At 42.8% G+C, this 16,696-nt stretch overlaps 1 pseudogene; it reads left to right on the top strand.

The window, feature by feature from the left end:
• The window catches only part of LOC124678319, a 27,642-nt pseudogene extending 10,946 nt beyond the window's left edge, over positions 1 to 16,696 (top strand).

Here is a 16,696-nt window from a genome sequence, read left to right as displayed (position 1 = left end):
TCGATGTCGCCATCGCTTGTTCGAACACTTGTCACAACATTATCATACATATCCTTGATGAGGGTAATGTACTTTATTGGGACTTTGTGTTTCTCCAAGGCCCACCACATGACATTCCGAGGTATCTTATCATAGGCCTTCTCCAAATCAATGAACACCATATGAAGGTCCTTCTTTTGCTCCCTGTATCTCTCCATCGACTCGTCGTACCAAGAAGATGGCTTCCATGGTAGACCTCCCGTGCATGAAACCAAATTGGTTTTTGGTCACGCTTGTCAACCTTCTTAAGCGGTGCTCAATGACTCTCTCCCATAGCTTCATAGTATGGCTCATCAGCTTGATTCCCCGGTAATTAGTACAACTTTGAACATCCCCCTTGTTCTTGAAGATTGGTACTAAAATACTCCGCCTCCATTCTTCGGGCATCTTGTTTGACCGAAAAATAAGGTTGAAAAGCTTAGTTAGCCATACTATCGCTACGTCCCCAAGGCCTCTCCACGCCTCGATGGGGATACCATCAGGACCCATCGCCTTGCCGCCTTTCATCCTCCTTAACGCCTCCTTAACCTCGGACTCCCGGATACGTCGCACAAAGCACATGCGCGGTATCATCAAAGGAGTCGTCTAGCTCAATGGTAGAGCTCTCGGCCTCTCCATTGTAAAGGTTGTCAAAGTACTCCCGCCATCTACGCTTGATCGCCTCATCCTTCACAAGAAGCCGATCATCTCCGTCCTTGATGCATTTGACTTCGTTGACATCCCTCGTCTTCCTCTCCCTAAACTTGGCCATCTTATAGATGTCCCTTTCGCCTTCCTTCGTGTTTAAACGTTGGTAGAGGTCCTCATACGCCCGACCCCTTGCTTCACTCACCGCCCGCTTTGCAGCCTTCTTCGCCACCTTGTACTTCTCCATGTTAGCCGCACTCCGTCCGGATATAGGCACTCGAAACTGGTCCTTTTTCTTCCCTTCTACTTCCCTTAGTCACCCCAAACTCCTCTACGGCGACCTTCCGCAAGCGTGTCGCCATACTCGTCCACATCATGTTTGCATCGCCTCCTTCCTCCCAAGGGCCCTCCTTAATAACTCTCTCCCCGAAAGCCTCGGGATGCCTCCCCCTTGAGCTTCCACCACTTTGTTCTAGCGACTTTGGCGCGCTTACCCCGCCGGACACGGATCCTAAAGAGAAAGTCAAGCAACCACCGGCTTATGTTGAGGGACAACACTCTCTCCGGGTATCACCTTACAATCAATGCGAGCGCGTCTGTCTTCTCTTCTAGAGAGGACAAAATCAATCCGGCTAGAGTGTAGACCACTACTGAACGTCACTAGATGGGATTCTCTCTTCCTAAAGAGGGTGTTAGCTACGACCATGTCATAGGCTAGAGCGAAGCTCAGGACATCTTCTCCTTCTTGGTTCCTGATGCCATAGCCAAAGCTCCCATGCACCCTTTCAAAACCTGTGTTAGATGTACCCACATGGCCATTGAGGTCTCCTCCTATGAAGAGCTTCTCACCAATAGGTACCCTCCTAACCAAGTCCTCCGGGCCTTCCCGGAACTCCCTCTTGGTGCTCTCATTGTGGCCTACTTGTGGGGCATACGCGGCGATAACATTGAGGACTAAGTCCCCAACAACCAGACTTGACAAGGATCATCCGGTCCCCTTGCCTCTTGACGTCCACAACTCCATCCCCGAGGCTCTTATTGACCAAGATGCCTACTCCATTTTTGTTTGAAGTTGTCCCCGTGTACCACAACTTGAAACCGGTATCATCCACCTCCTTCGCCTTCGTCCCTTCCATTTGGTCTCTTGGACACATAGGACATCAACACGCCTCCTCACCGCTGTATCAACTAACTCCCGTAACTTACCCGTCGGGGACCTTACGTTCCAGCCTACCTAAGCGTATCCTCCTAGGCTCGGCTAACTTCCTTACCCTCCGCACTCGTCGAGTCAAATGCGGAGACCCTTGCTCATTTTTCACTACACCGGGGCGTCGGTGCGGCGCGCCACTAAGGATGCGGCGACCCGACCCTTGCTCACTTATCACCGTATCCGGATCAAGATACGGCGCGCCACCAAGGGGGTGACGGCCCGGCCCTTGCCCATTTGACACCACACCCGGGTTCCGATGTGGCGCGTCGCTAAGAGGGTTACGCCCCAACGAGGTTCCTTTGGGTTTCATCTCCATAAGAGTGGCTGGGTTTTTTTACGTTGGCTCGCCTCGCCTATCACAACCCTCCTCCTTTACCCGGGCTTGGGACCGGCTATGTTGAGACAACATAGGCGGAGTTTTTTTTTTTTTTTTTTTTTTTTTTTTTGTACGTCATGTAAACAAAAAAATATTGGCCATGTCTATTTTTTTCTTATGTTCTACTTGACTTATGAAGTAAGAAAAAATTTACGTAAAACCCATTTACGGTTACAAAGATAGAGGGTGGTGTAGAATAACTATTCTGCACCCTGGGGATCAAATAGCGCGACTCTTCTATATATATATTTATTTATTACTTATTTAAACTGAATATATATTACTTCCTATGAACCTATGATGATGTATCTTGCACAAACATGTAGCAAAAGTCGTGTCGATGTGCAAGTCTTAAGAAACAGCTTTTTCCACATGATCTATGTTTTAGGATCTGAAGACGACTTTTCAGATTTTCTTTTCGTAATTATCGTGGAACATGCGCATTCTATATTCCTTAATGGTTTTCTTCTTTCGTGTTGGACTCCAACCTGAGTATGGTTTCTCCACATGATTTATAACCAGCTAAAACAATCATGACGAGCCACTCAGCACGAATGTCTGACTGTGATCGGTTGTGTATGTGGTTGATTTATTACAGCAAAGTTGTTTAATACAGTACTTAATGAAGTTACTTTATGTTCAGAAGCTGTAATGCTGCTTTTCTCAGAAAGACTGGCCTTTGCATGTATCTGCGTTCTAGTTCTGTATTGATAAGCCTAGCGCCATTGTTATTATCGAGCCAATTTGGTTTAAAAATCTTGACTGGTTTCTTTAATGGTTTAGGCTGCTTCATCATGAGTTAATGGGCTTTGTAATCTGGATTGAACTGATTCCGAATCACTGTTGCTCTTAGCCTCACATTCATTTCATTATTATTCCTCTTCCTTTTTTCCTTTTCTAGAAATTATCGTCAGACTGTAAGCAGCTAGCATACTAGTCACTAGCTAGGCCAAGTTAAAACTATTTGTTCCAGAAAACCTATAGGCTGAACTGTTATGGTGTAGTAACTTCAAACCAAACTCCAAAGAAATGACTGCTAATCCAGTTTGATAGATTTATTCCCTCCCTCCACCCCAACCTCCCAAATTTGATCTAAAACTTGGTTGGATAATCTCTAATCCAAACTTCCCAGCTTGGATCAAACATGTGGCTTAATTTATTGTTTAGTAAGCTAATCACTAAGTGAGTATATTTTCTTATCCTCCATATACAAGATCTCATGGCTAACATGAGCCTTCTATGTATTCTTAATCTGGTCCTCTGCAATTCTTCAGCAATCATATGCCAGTTACATTTTTTATACTTTGTTATATGATTATCTGATAGTTCTTCACATTGTTTTATAGCAATGGTATGTCAAGTATGATGATGACGAACCATGGTATCAGATTCTGGTTATCCCTCTCCGCTTTGAGTTATTGTGCTCCATCATGATTCCCATTTCAATAAAGGTATGACCCTTCCAGTTCATCTCACTCTGATATAATTCCTTTTCTTCTAAAATGCGATTATGTTCGCTATATCATGTTGTCAATATCATAGTTTATTACACTATCAACTTAGTCAAATAGGATATCACTCGTTTTCAAGATCATCAGTTGCAGTTGCAAACCACATGCATTTCAGTCAAGACTCTAAATTTGTTATGGGAAAACCCAAACCATGACAGGTACTGGTTCCCAGCCAGCTATACTGGTGAGTGGCTTTTCTTCTGGGCGATTTTGGTTATTTGATATAAACAAAAGTGATTTTACCAGAAACTACATGAGTTACTGCCCATCAATTTAGTTAAATAAGTTTCATATTTCAATTTGAAGTGCCATAGGCTGGTTCTTTTGGTTATCATTTTTGTTTCAGCCAGGATAAATTTTAGTGGACCAACATTGTGATCTATATAACATCGCAAGTCTGATCGCCGTCCTATAGAACTTGCCTTTTAGCTTTTGTGGGACCTTGTCACATAGGACGCCCGATGCTTGACGCCACTTCATCCACCCCACCTTGATTTTGTGGCAAACATCCTCATTATCACCATTGCTTTGCAGCATTGATCCCAAGTATTGGAAGGTGTTCCTCTTAGGCACTGCTTGTCCTTCTAAACTAACATTTCCCTCTCCGCACCCAACACCACTAAAGTCACACCTCATATACTCGGTCTTGGTCCTGCTAAGAATAAACCCCTGAGATTCCAAGGTCTGCCTCCATAGAGCCAAAGTCCTATTGACGCATCCTGGTTTCATCTAGCACCCCATCATTAGCAAAGAGTATACACCAAGGAATATCTCCTTTTATATCCTTTGTCACCTCATCCATCATTAAGGGCAAAAACTATGGGCCCAACTGCCCAAGGCTGACCCTTGATGTAGTCCTGTTGTGATTGGAAAGGTACCGGTCTCCTTATCACCTGCACAAATACTTGTCACAACATCATTGTACATATCTCTGGTGAGGTAATGTACTTTGTTGGGACTTTATGTTTCTCTAGCACCCACCACATGACAGTCCTTGGGTGTGGGCTGACCCATAATTTAATTTTGAATTAAGCAATGGAATAGTCAAAAGACCAACTAAGGCCCATAGCCTCTCACCCACAGCGCTGAAGATAAGGGCAGGTGCCCTATGTCTGGACCCTTACCAACCGATGCACATGAGATTTGTGTCCCTGTTTTAGTACAGTAAAATGCACGCAGTGCATACTTGCATTCGGTTGGCTCCATATCTTTATATATATCCGAGGTGAAGATTATCAGAACAAGGTTTCTGGAGTTACATTTATGTAAGATCACAGTTTTATTTTTATAATTTCTACAGAAAGTGGAAAACAAAATAACAAAAATATATTAGTAAAGTGGACCTCCATCGCAACAATGGTTGATGTCTCCCTTTGTTGAATCAATAGCATTGATATACCCTAATTAAATAGAACATACTATATAGTACAGCACTGAGTACTAGCAAAGTAGCAAGCATGTGGGATAACACAAGTCCGTTTCTGCTAGTTGGTACTAGTGTTTCATTTATCTCTAGAGAAGACACAAAAAGCTTTGCGTCTCAGTCAATTGATAGAAGAAAAGTTTATGTACAAGCCCATGGAAGGGCAACACACCAAATATACAATGCTACACTCCTAAGTGCTAGGCACCATCAGGATCAACAGAGTGACCCACCACTCTTGCTTTCGCCCACAAACGGGACTCAGCCTTGATCTTGTCAAGCAAGCTAGCGTGTTGGGCTGCAAGACGGCAGCATCATGCTGCTTCCAGATCCACCATTCCGTGAACATGATCGCTGAAAAGGCGCTGTTCCGCGCGGTGGTGGGGACAGAGTGGATGGCCTGCTGCCACCAATCCACAAAGTCTTCTCTGACAATGGGTAGTCGAGTGGTCGACCAAATCCATGAAATGAATTCATGCTATAAGGTGCGCGAGTAGGCGCAGATAGTGAGGAGGTGGGCCATAATTCCCCGATTGATCGCACAACCAGCACCTCGGGCCATGCTGCCATCTAACAACGATCCTGGCAAGCCAACCAGATGAAGAACTTCACCTGCTGTGGGACCCAAGACTTCTAGTTATGCTTCCAAGATCTCTAGATAATCACCCACCTGGAAAAATGATGTTGTAGCAGGTCTTGAAAGAATACTGCCAGCCAGATGTCTAACGCAAGGCCATGATATGGATATATTGCCAGAGACGGTGAGATAATAGCCCCTCTGATGTCCGTGATCCAAGTCGTCCACGAGCGCCTTCTGGACCGAATGCGCCCCAAGACAAGCAAAAGGTTGGGCGCAATCTCGGAGATGGTCCGTCCGTCAAGACAGCGGTCCTCACAGAAGAGAGAAGATGTTCCGTCGCCAACCACGAGTCTTGAATTCCCAACACAGATAGGATTTCAAAGCCAGCTAGGTTTATTCAGTGAGGAATAAAAGAAATTTGTCCTACATGCATCATGTGGGTTCTGTTAGGAACTGTTATTGAGTCAAATTCGATTTCAGGGGGGGGGGGGGGGTACTCTATCTACAGTAAATGCTGTCTAGTAGTAATACAGAATTGCAGATGACGTCTTCCTGTGCAGTTTTTAAGAGAACTTTCTATGTGCCATGTAGGTTTCTTTGGACTTTGTTAAAAGTCTGTATGCAAAGTTCATAGATTGGGACGAGGAGATGTATGACCGGGAAACAGATACACCTGCCCACGCAGCAAAGTACACGACCATTTGCATTAATCTTGATAAGTTGGACAGTTGCTGTTTTCATTCTCCAAATCTAATCATCTCTCAATAACTTTCAGCACAGCAATCAGTGAAGACTTGGGACAAGTTGAGTATATTTTGACAGATAAAACGGGGACGCTAACAGAGAACAAGATGATCTTCAGAAGGTGCTGTATTGGGGGCACCTTGTACGGAAACGAAAGTGGAGACGCGCTGAAAGGTCATATTTAGCCTCATAAAGTTTTCTCTTCTTAATTCTGCCAGTAAATATCTCATAAAGCTTGGGTCATGTGCATGTTTGTTAAAATGATTGTCTGTTGAAGTATTATTTCATTAGTGAGCTTAGGGTGGTATTAAGATAATGTGAATAGTAACATGTCTTTACTCCGATCACTAAGTTTAAGAGCCGTTATTGTTAACTAGTGGGTCATTAATCGTTTCATGAGACTGCCTAATAAATTGCTTTTCTGTTGCACTTGGTTAATTGCATCCATCCTCTTAAAAGCGGCAAAGATGCCAGCATGTGAGCACTATTTTTTTTTTCATAATCGAACTCTTGCAAGATTTTCCAGTAAATTACATTTGTATGTTGCTCCTGGTTAATGTTATATACAGAAGTACATGGCCTCACCATGGCAATGAGATCAGCTCCCAACTATGGGATATGATCCCCAACCACTTAGGAAGATATGTTTTAGCTTGGCACTTGAGCCAGTTTGTTACTTACATTGAATTATTAGGCATCTATATAAGGGACCCTCTGTGAGGAATTAATCAAGCAAAAATTGGACTGACACTTCTATTTGGATTCTCTCCCTAGTGCTAGTACACAACAGTTAACCACTGCCATCTTTTAATAGTAGTAATCATGTAATCTCGATTTCTCAAAACTACTTTTAATTTTGATATTGAACTGCAAAAAAGCTGCTGTTAGTTTGTTATCATGTTTACTGATCTATTGTTTTATGTCTTTAGATGTTGAACTGCTGAATGCTGTTGCCAATAATTCGCCCAATGTCATTAAATTCTTGACAGTCATGGCACTCTGCAATACAGTTATTCCTATAAAAAGGTTATATCTTTTCCCATGCTGCAGTAACACTCCACAGCTCATCTTGATTCATTTTTATCTTATTTTTCCTTTTTTATGAACCTCAGTCCTAGCGGAGCAATATCATATAAAGCTCAGTCCCAGGATGAGGATGCTCTGGTTAATGCAGCCTCTAATTTGCATGTTGTGCTGGTCGGCAAAAATGGAAACAATGCTGGTAGGTTTCTGTACATTTCACCATGGTCTCCTGGCTTGTAAAATTGTTTGTTTCTTCTCTTGTGGTTGTTACAGATCATTAATAAATCATGCATTTAAGCAGAAATTCACTTCAACAGACGGGTGATTCAGTATGAGATACTTGACATTCTAGAATTTACCTCTGATCGAAAAAGAATGTCTGTTGTGGTATCGGACAGTCAAAGTGGCAAGATTTTCCTCTTGTCCAAAGGCGCAGATGAGGCTATTCTTCCTTTGGCTTATCCTGGTAATCACCTTTTTTGTTCAGTTCAAAATTCACATTTTTGTTCTTTATTTGTTGACTTGATTTTTTAAAAAAATTCTGTGTATGGATGCTAACCAGTTCTGTCTTGACTCTTTGCCTTTGTCAAAGCATAAGATAGAAAACTCATAGCTTTCTCAGCCCAATTGGAAGTCTCCACATGCATTGACCTTTTCAGGATTTTAAGGATTTTAACTTTTCAGGGCAGCAGATAAAGACATTCGTTGACGCGGTTGACAAATATGCTCAGCTGGGCTTACGCACTCTCTGTTTGGGATGGCGTGAGCTAAGTTTGGAGGAGTATCTAGAATGGTCTCGGTTATTTAAGGAAGCCAGCAGCGCGTTAATTGATCGGGAGGTAATTTTCATAGTGATTTCCTTTATCTAAATATATACTGTATTATGCAAACTGAAACTGTAATGGTTGTTTTTGCAGTGGAAAGTTGCCGAGGTTTGCCAGAAATTAGAACACACCCTGGATATTCTAGGTATCAGTGCAATAGAGGATCGCCTGCAGGTATTAACTTTGCCTTCAATTTGTCTTTCATGAAACAGGCCAATATTGTTAGTTTGTTTTTGGCATTTTCTTACCATGTCTTCTGGCTTCATTCGTCTATATAGGCTGGTGTGCCAGAAACTATTGAAATACTGAGACAGTCAGGAATCAACTTTTGGATGTTAACTGGAGATAAACAAAGCACTGCTATTCAAATAGCTCTTTTGTGCAACTTGATTTCTTCAGGTAGCTGTCTTTTACTGAATAATTTTAACTGCCTAGAAGGCTCTTTGGGCCCTTCATACAATAGCTTACTATTATTTATTGATCAGAACTTGCCAACCCAATGCGCAACCATAAATTATCTCTGCCTCCTGTTATTCAATTCTGTGTGACCAAGCCTCTTCTATTGTTTGATATGTGTTGTTCTATTCTTTTAAATGACTAAGCCCATACATTGGGGGTCAAGTAGAACTTAACATTGATATGATCCAAATCATAAAAGGGGTCTGATGGCACAAATTTCAGGTAGATTATCTTGATTGCACAAAAATGCACTAGTTTAGGGTACATTAACTCAGTTGGACGACAGGGCGAGGGTCCTTTGGTGCAATTCCTTTTCATGTTAAATAGAACTAACAAAAGGCAACACTGCTGTTTGACTTTTGTTCTATTGTCCTAGAGCCCAAGGGTCAACTCTTGTATATCAATGGGAAAACCGAAGATGAAGTTGCTAGGAGCTTGGAAAGAGTTTTACTCACTATGCGGATAACGTCTTCTGAACCTAAGGTTAGTTAAATTGTAGATCGAAATAATTAGTACCATTCATGCCTTCACGGTGAAATTAACACCCTGAAGAAATTTGCTACTCCCACCATGCCATATTTTGGGCATCGACACGGTCTCCATGGTTGCACTTTGCGCATCTATTTCTGTGAAAATATGTTTTTAGAATCAAAGTATACATTATGAAAGTAGGTGGATGTAGTATTATCAATATGGTATTGTAAATATTCTTAAAGTTTTCTATATTGATGATTGAGAGTGCGGCGTTTGTGCTCCTGAGTTGCAGTGATCTTGGTATTTGAAATTTTAAAGTTAAAAAAGAATTCAAAAAAAAATTGTGGAACATGCACATGTTCTCTACATGTTTGCAGATTTTTGCTAAATAATACATTGTATTCTAGGCTACACTGAAATCACGAAATCATGGCTTTCAAAAGGTAAAAAATAACTCAAATTTGCATCCAACGTTTGTCTTTTTTGTGCAGGACACATACTATAAAATATTTTGATACAAAAAAATTCGTACATAGTAGGCATGTATATGTACTTGCATATTGTGTTTTCAGAATTTTTTGAGACAATTTTTTTATGTTTTTTTTTTAAACGAGCTCACTGGAGCTCAGGAGCTAAAACCACTTTTTGGATTGTTGAAACCTTTATATGTTTGACGTAGATTCTGATGGCATATATCATGAAAACGTTTATTTTGTGTTTAATCTGCTGATGTACTATTTTCTCGGAACAGGAGTTAGCTTTCGTTGTGGATGGTTGGGCTCTTGAAATTATTCTAACGCGCTATAAGGAAGCTTTTACTGAACTAGCAGTTCTTTCAAAGACAGCGATATGTTGTCGTGTTACACCTTCACAGAAAGCACAGGTAAATCCTTGCCCCTGATTTTCTCATGTTTATCTAAGCCATATACATTAATCACTATTAGTTACTTTGATTGATAGACCTCACAAGTCCAAAAATGCAATACATCAATTATGGTGCGTATAAAAGAATGAGAAAGAGAACCAACGAGTTGATCTCCATGCACTTGTTTATAGGAAGGAGAATGGGCTTCATATGCACCATGATCATCTTATTGTCTAGCACTGAGATACTATTTTCATGTGTTTTGATATATATCACCCACATCCACCAATTTGTTTTGAGGAGCTGACCAGTGTGCACAATCCTCATTAATCCATCTGTACATCTACCTACGTATCATTCATATCTTTCATATGGATTTGTTTCTCCAGTGGGGTGATATTTGTTTTCATTTTTTGTGTAGCTTGTCAAGCTTCTGAAGTCATGCGACTATCGAACTTTGGCAATTGGCGATGGTGGGAATGATGTCAGAATGATACAGCAGGCCCACATTGGTGTAGGAATTAGTGGTAGAGAAGGTCTTCAAGCAGCAAGGGCTGCTGACTATAGCATTGGCAGTAAGCTCTCTTCAAATTGAACTATCTTATCACTATTCTTACAATGACTACATTCTTACCTCGTAAATTTTGCACCTCCGATCGTTCATGTACAACAAAGAAGTTCAATCTACCATGTGTTGCTATTTTTTCTTGATTATTCTGGATAATAAGTTTATTTTCAATGAATGACGAATGTACTAACAAAATCTTGGTGTGGACTGTCCATTATATCAGCTAGATTCTTGTCGGTGAAAACTAATATTGAAATCAGGCCCAAGTGTCAATGTAATTTCCTTTAACCCACTTTCTCTTGTCATTCCCTTCTCTCCCTTTATACCGACTCTTAGTTCTTCCTTGCCTGTGCCTCTTCCTTGGCCTTGTGGGCACCTGCCACTCAGACTTGCACCACTCCCTTGATGACTCTTACGTATGGCTGAATGTTTGGTTATGGAAGGGAACATGGGAACATTTGCCTCTGGGATGGAGCTTCAATTGATGGGTGTTAACCACTGGGTACCTGTGTGGTACTGACTGTTGTAAAGCGGTAAATTGGTGGAGTTGGTGGGAATGGCTTGGCTGTGGAGGAGCGCACCTTCACCATCGTGCTCAGCTTTGGTGAAAACCTGAGAGAGGATGGGGCAAATAAGAAGAGCTGTAGCATCAGTAGGATGAGGAAAGGCTTCTGGTTTTCTTTGTTAAAATCTGGTACCGACTATTGTGGCGTGGCCAATTCACCATTGTGCTCAGCGGCGGTGAAAACCTGAGTGAGAATGGGGCCACGAAGAATAGCTGTACATCAATAGGGTGAGGAAAGATGTCTGGCTTTCTTTGTTAAGACTTATCAATTTGGTGGCGAATTTTAGGGATGTGTTTGACTAATAGATAAAGCACAATCGGATAATAGATAAAGCAAACACGTGCAGTCCGTTCATGGATGCGGCAAATCATAGGGATGCATTTGACTAATAGATAAAGCGCAGTCGAAGGAAGACTATATGTTGGCAGATGGACATTGTTTTAGTAGCGAGGCAGGGGTATTTTACCTGCTCCGAAATCTACATGTCAACTGGAAACATAAGCGCACGAAGCCTCGGAAGGCAAAACTGCCCCTAGAAACCATCCAATGGGTTTTACTGAACCAAAATCATTACTTTAGGAGGCATAAGAGATGGTTTCATGCCCAGGATTGATATATGCATTTTTCCTTGAAATATCAGTGACTGTGTTTTAGTTTCTTTTATGTTTTACGTGTAAATGGATCACAGAAGATTTAGCAATCAAATTCCGAAGCCATGCTAATGTGGAGAACAGTGTAACTATTTTCCTGAAATATTCAGAATACAGTTGAAGAATTATGATTGTATGTTATTCCAATATAACTTTTGTTTCTGAGGAAATTCTTCAACTGTTTATTTCATAATACATAATGGTTGATACACTAAAGTACTTCTGTCTTTTCTTGCAGAGTTCAGGTTCTTGAAAAGGCTTATTCTTGTCCATGGACGATATTCATACAACCGCACTGCCTTTCTTTCACAGTATTCATTCTACAAGTCATTGTTAATTTGCTTTATTCAGATACTGTAAGTCATAAAAAACTGCATTTTTTGCAGCCTTTTTTGTTTTATCTTGAATATTCTTCTGATTCCATCTGTCGCTAAAAGCATACTGGATACTAGTTGATGTTCTCAATGTTCACTTGTTATGTCCATGCAGTTTTTCTTTTGTTTCGGGTATTGCTGGAACAAGTTTATTCAACTCAGTTAGTTTGATGGCTTATAATGTCTTCTACACAAGCATTCCTGTTTTAACTACTATTCTGGACAAGGATCTATCTGAAAAGACAGTGACACAGAATCCAGAGATTTTACTTTACTGCCAGGCGGGAAGGTCAACTATACCTCCTTCTATTTGTCGTTACAGCTTCCACGTGTTCTAGATGTTCTGTTAGTATATTGAATAAATCGTCTGTAGCCTTTTAAGTTTGTGTTTCCTTCACTGATATGTGCATATTTTGCAGGCTTTTAAATCCAAGTACTTTTGCTGGATGGTTTGGTCGATCATTGTATCATGTGAGTACACCTTTGTTGCACCATCTATGCTATTAGTCTGCAAGTGATAGCTGCAAAAATTATCAAATACACTTCATGCATTTTTACTAGAATTAGGACTGTTTAACTCAGAATTTAGACTTGCATGCTCTTCAATATCACAACATGGCATTCATTCTGTTGTTGCTTTTGATTGAAGATTTTAAGTCGTTGATGAGCAAGTGGTTACTTCCCAATTTCATTGGGCAAAACATCTATTAACCCTTTTTCGCGAAAACGCAAAAGACTTGCGTTTCGATGCATTGATAGAAAAGAAGGTTATATGTACAAGCCCGAAACCGGACGAACACCACGCCGTACAACTCGACCCAAGAAAAGGAAACCTAGTCTAGGGGAGCGAGAAGGCGCACACCCCGGGCTCCCGCGTCCGCCCATTGCCGCGCTTCCGCCACGATGTCGTTGAATAGGGTCGTCACGAAGGCCGCGCGTTGTCGAAGACCACCGCGTTTCGATGCTTCCATATCCACCATGCCGTAAGCATGATAACCGACGAAGTGCCTTTGCGTAGGCGGCGAGGAGCGGTCCGCACCGCCGGGGACCACCACTCCGCGAAGTCGCCCTCGGCCATGGGAGGGCTTGAAGTGGATCGGATCCACGACGACACCTCAAACCAAACCATCTCGGAGAACGAGCAGACCTGTGAGAAGATGGCGCATGGTCTCCGTGGACTGGTCGCAGAGCGGGCGGTTGGGGGTATGCGGCAACCCCGCCCGGCCAGCCTCTCCCCGTCCAACACCTGTCAAGACAGGCCAGCCACAAGAAGAATTTCACCCTTGGCGGCGCCCGAGATTTCCGGTTCAACTTCCGGAAGCATCGCAATTATCGCCCCTTGGAAGAGGGCGTCATAGCAAGACTCGGAGGAGTAGTGGCCATCCGTCGTCCAACGCCAAACCATCCTGTCCGGATCCGCCGAGAGTTGGGTATCCCCGAGCCGGCTCCACGGCTGCATGTGCGCCATAGTGCCAGAGCGCTCGGTGCCCCTACTATGTCAGCGATCCAAGTGCGGTCCACCAGGGCTTGGCGGACCGTACGCGCCTTTCTCCGGCGCTTTGGTACCAACGCATATACCTCAGGCGCCACATCCTTCATGGCTTTGCCGTCCAGCCATCTGTCTTCCCAGAAGAGGGCGGATTCCCCGTTCCCGATCACCATGGTGGTGGAGACCGCGAAGGCATCCAACTCCGTCTTCGAGAAGTTCACGTCCAGCCCGCGCCAAGGTCGCGAGGGGGTCGGTATGCATCCTCCATATCCACCTCACCCTTAGGCTGGTAGCAGGTGCGAGCCGGTCCGGAATCCCGAGGCCCCCAAGCCTCGGAGGTCGATAGACCCGTGCCCAATTGACGTGGCAATGCCCGCCATTGGCATCGGCTACGTCGGCCCGGAGGAAGCCCCTCGGGATTTTGTTGACACCGCTGCGAGCGGTTTTGTTGACCCCCAACACCATCGAGTTGGTGCAGCGGGATCGCTGCGAGCACCGAGCGAATAAGCGTCAGACGCCCCGCCCTTGGCATCATAGCCGCCCTCCAAGTGGGAAGTTTGTCGGCAATCCGGTCTACCAGAGGCTGGAAAGAGGCAGCCGTCAACCTCCTGATAGACAGTGGTATGCCGAGGTACTTCACCGGGAACGGCGCTAGTTGACAACCCATGCGCTCAGCGGCGCCAGCGGCCTCCTCATCCGAGCACCCGATCGGGGATACCGAACATTTGGCGAAGTTGGTATGCAACCCTGAGGCCATCCCAAAGAGCTCCAGGATACCACGAACAACCCGCAGCTCCGTCTCATCTGGGTGACAGAAGATCACCACGTCGTCCGCATAGAAGGAGCATACCAACATCTATTAACCCTGATATTTACTTATCATCTACACATGGTTCTTACACTCATACAAAATGTGGGTATGTTGTATTGTCGGTGGTTGGTTCTGTGTTATGCACACATTATTTCTTGTGGTGGAGTGAAGTTACTTCGCCAACTAAGAATTTTCGCGAAAACGCAAAAGCCTTGTGTTTCGATGCATTGATAGATAAAGAAGAGTTTATGTACAAGTCCGAGGACGGACACACCACGCCGTACAACTCGACCCAGGAAAAAGGAAAAAGCCTAGACTAGGGGAGTAACTGGCGTACACCCCGGGCTCCCGCGTCCGCCCATAGCCACGCCTCGGCAACGATGTCTCGGTTAACTAAGAATTATGATATTTCTCGGTTAACTTATAAAATAGAAAACGATGGAGACTGAACCTGCCTAATTTGGAATGCCCATTCACAGATTTTGACGTGGCTGATAAGAGTTGCATCTTTTCTTGGTTGATATTGCAGGCAATTGCTGTTTTCCTAATCACTATTCATGTGTATGCCAATGAAAAAAGTGAGATGGAGGAGTTGTCAATGGTTGCCCTCTCAGGAAGCATTTGGTTGCAGGCGTTTGTTGTGACATTGGAGATGAAGTAAGAAAGCAAAAAACTTTTAATGCAACAACTTCTGCACTGTTGGTTATACTTTTTCCAACATGTCTTTCCATTTTGCAGTTCTTTCACATTTCTGCAATTTCTGGCGGTATGGGGAAACTTTGCTGCTTTCTACATCATAAATTTCTGCATCAGCAGCATACCATCTGCTGGGATGTACACTATCATGTTCCGCCTTTGCAGACAGCCGTTGTACTGGATAACAATGCTGGTAAGTACTGCCATCACATTCTTTTTCTTCGTTGTACATAAGTCCGCACACATGTTCTCATAATGGTGTGATATCAATGTTTCAGCTAATCAGTGGAGTTGGAATGGGTCCTGTACTAGCTCTGAAATATTTCAGATTTACATACAGACCTAGTGCCATTAACATTCTTCAGAAGGCCGAGCGATCACGTGGGCCTATGTACACCCTGGTAAATCTTGAATCTCAACTGAGATCAGAGAAAGATAATGCTGCGATCAATTCCATTTCGACCACACCAGTCAAGAATAAGACCTCAGTTTATGAGCCCCTACTGTCTGATTCACCTATGGCATCCAGGAGATCACTAGCGTCATCATCATTTGACATCTTTCAGCCATCGCAGCCAAGGGTTCCTGCTTCTTATCCCAGAAATATTAAAACTAGTTAACGTTTGGTTCCCCTTGTAGTACAGGTTATACCCCTACCTCCCTTCACCATTGCTTTCGGAATGAAATACAATAGCCCTCAACAAAGAAATGGAATGATAGATAGAGGTCAGTCGAATTAGATGTGTAGCATAGTGTTGTAAAGGATTTTGTAAAAAAAAACATATTATGCAGAATATAAATGTCAAACGATAAAATTTACCTATATTCTGATCAAATAAAAACCTGGTTGCACTGCGGAAAACATTTGCAGTTGTATGGGTAGGTGCAAATAATATGGAAGTCACACTTGCACATCTCAAAAATCTTTAGCTGAAAATAGAGACATGTGAACAGGTTATAAGATGTGAAGCCGTAAAAATGTACTCCATCCATTCGCATTTAATTGACACCCGGACATGCAAACATGCTTTACTAGCTAGCTTGTAGTGCGTGTCGATTAAAGAAGAACGGAGGTAGTAGCTAAGAAATGACAGGCACTATAAATTAAACTAGATTATATTTCTTTTTGTGCACAAAATACTGTGTAGTGCATGTATGATCCTACTTATGTATGAAATTGTGCAGGTGCACACATGATGTTTCACAGTGGTTGCACGCACTCATACAAAAGAGAAAATATGCGCTCTAAGAATTTTGGTTCAGTAAAAGGATTTATACTGCGTTGTACTTTGCTGTGCAATCTAGTACGGAGTAGTACAATAAAATGAGTATTACAAATATGGTTGTATTTCATCGCCAAAAAATTGAACAGGGAAAGATTTTCATA

Source organism: Lolium rigidum, chromosome 7 (genome assembly GCF_022539505.1).
Source record: "Lolium rigidum isolate FL_2022 chromosome 7, APGP_CSIRO_Lrig_0.1, whole genome shotgun sequence".
Classification (NCBI taxonomy): domain Eukaryota; kingdom Viridiplantae; phylum Streptophyta; class Magnoliopsida; order Poales; family Poaceae; genus Lolium; species Lolium rigidum.
This window is presented reverse-complemented; position numbering and strand designations above follow the sequence as displayed.